Here is a 2554-nt window from a genome sequence, read left to right as displayed (position 1 = left end):
GTTGCCTTAAACAAAAGGCAGGCAAATTCTCTGATGGAAATGGAGGCTGGAATCCTTTCCCCTCCCCTGACAGCCTCAAAACTATTTTGTCTTGGAGGCTTGCGTTCAACAGTAAGAGAGAAAATGGCTTTCAGCCCATCTATGTGGCTTGGGTCTAAGCTAGGCCTGAGAGGTGAAGGGTTAATAATGAGGCAAAAGCAGAAGTGAACAGCAGCACCCAGTGAAGGCACAAGTCACGTCTGTGCTGGCTTTCTGCAAGAACAACTCACCTAGTTACAGTGGCTCAGTGGTTAGCACCGCTGCCTCACAGCACCAGGGACCCAGGTTCGATTCCAGCCTCGGATGACTATCTGTGAGGAGTTTGCACATTCTCCCCGTGTCTGTGTGGGTTTCCTCCGGGTGCTCTGGTTTCCTCTCACAGTCCAAAGATGTGCAGGTTAGGTGGATTGGCCATGCTAAATTGCCCATAGTGTTCAGGGAGGTGTAAATTAGGGGGATGGGTCTGGGTGGGATGCTCTGAGGTTCGGTGTGGACTTGTTGGGCCGAAGGGCCTGTTTCCACACTGTAGGGATTCTATGGTGTAGTTCCACTTCCCTGTCCTTTCTCTGCAGCTTTGCAATTTTGGTTCTCTTCAGATAATTATTCAGTTCTAATTAAAAAAGCCTGATTAACTGTGTCTCTGCTACAATCTCATGCATTCCAGATCCTGATCCCGCTGTGCAAAATGATTCCTTTCCTCCAATCTTTCTTTATTTTACCATTTATTTTAAATTGGTATCCCCTAGTTCTTGATCCTTCTATCAGTCAGAACAATTTCTCCCTAATGACTCTGACCCCTCATGATCTTCAGAACTTTTATCAAATCATTTTCCAAACAAAAGCAAACCCTTTGTCGCCAATCTATCCACATAACTAGAGTCCCTTGTGTTTGGAATCATTCTTAATAATTTTCTCTGCACCCTCTCGAAGGCCTTCACCATCCCAAACTGGATGCAACATCCCAAATCGTACTGCCTTCTAATATCTTGTCCTGACAGATACACACTATGTGAGGAGGGAATGCTGAAGGGAGTTGAATGGACTGTTCTTGTTCCTTCCTTCTGTTGGAATGCAAGTGTTGGAAGGTGGCAGGACAAATTTATTAGGCTGTTAAAAAAAATTAATCTTTTTTGGCTTTAGAAACAGGTCTCCATTACAAAAGCAAGGTGAGATGGGGAGAGGTGGGAGGAAGTTCACATAGAGCATAAAGAGTGGCTTGCGGCAATTACATGTAGCTCATGTGGATGTTGCAAGTTCTGCATATTTATAAACCAGGGAGTTAAGTCAAACAGTTAGAAATAACCTAGGCCCCAGAGCTGCAGAGATAGATTGAGACCAGTACGGACTGGATTCCTGGACAAAGCACCACAACTTTCTCAGTACACCAGCTATTAAGCCCCTTAAGTGATTGACTAATAGCCTCTTAAGAAGCAACAACTCACCACCTCCCCAGCAGATGAGAAAGGTGCCTACAGACTAGGGTCCAACTCGACTAATCTGGGGACAATCAGGGGCACAGACAAGAGGCAAGTGGTAGCCTCTGAAAACCATCCTCCAAACACCACCCTGCCCTTCTCTATGACCTCAATGCTGTGAGAAAAACATAAGAACCAGGAGTAGGGCAATTCAGCCCCTCGGGCCTGCTCTGCTATTTAACACAATCATGGTTGATCTCATCTCCACCTCCACTCCACTTTCTTGCCCACTCTCCATAGCTCTTCAACCCATTACTCAGTAAAAATCTATCCATTTCTTCCTTAAATTTATTCAATGTCCCAGCATCCATCACACTCTGGGGGAGCAAATTCCATAGTTAGATGAGAAAACTGACATGTCTCATCACAGGAATCCCCTAGCTGTAGGTCTCAAGTAGCAGATTTTAGGACACAGAAGCTGTGACCTGTGGGGATGGTGTGGTAGTCACCATCTAGTATGGTCACCACACCACACCCCCACAACCACTTACAAAGAAAAAGGAAAGTCTCACCCACTCGACAAACAACTGCAGAACAAATATGCTCCTCTTTCAGTAGAAATTCCTGAATGATGCACTGCAGAACAATATTGAGACCACAATCAGTTTCCACCCAATCCTGACTCATTCAACATTCAGGTCAGCTGCAAATCCAATGGTTATATTCACACTCCTCCTCTCCCCTGGGTGGGGTGAGGTTAGAGTGGTACAGTCAGGATAAAGATGAGAGGAAGAAAGAGAGAGTTGAGGGGGTGGGATACGAGAAGGATAAAATCTAGACTCACATATTCAGCCAAAGCTTTAATTCCACTGGGGAATCTTACGGGATCAGCCACCAGCCGTCCTTCTGAGTCCCTCCTCTTTGCTGCCCAACAATCGTCAATGTTCACATACTGATATCCAAGTTCCTTCCAACCATCTTCTGCCAACCGGTCAGCCATGTCCATAAACAGACGCTCACTGTTCGCAAACAGAAGCAAAAAGGTCAACAAGTTAGATTCCTTGACAACAAGGTGCAGAGCTGGATGAACACAGCAGGCC

The 2554-nt window shown here is 45.7% G+C and overlaps 1 long non-coding RNA gene across 1 annotated transcript in view; it reads right to left on the bottom strand.

The window, feature by feature from the left end:
- Positions 1-2278: 2278 nt before the first annotated feature.
- LOC125487167 overlaps positions 2279-2554 on the bottom strand; it is a 3492-nt gene continuing 3216 nt past the window's right edge. Inside the window, exon 3 of the long non-coding RNA XR_007265688.1 lies at positions 2279-2473. This is a non-coding gene — a long non-coding RNA (uncharacterized LOC125487167). The remainder of the gene's footprint in view (positions 2474-2554) is intronic.

The sequence above is a fragment of the Rhincodon typus genome, chromosome 37 (assembly GCF_021869965.1).
Source record: "Rhincodon typus isolate 14 chromosome 37, sRhiTyp1.1, whole genome shotgun sequence".
Classification (NCBI taxonomy): domain Eukaryota; kingdom Metazoa; phylum Chordata; class Chondrichthyes; order Orectolobiformes; family Rhincodontidae; genus Rhincodon; species Rhincodon typus.
The sequence above is the reverse complement of the archived record's forward strand: the minus strand, read 5'-3'. Positions and strand labels throughout refer to the sequence as shown.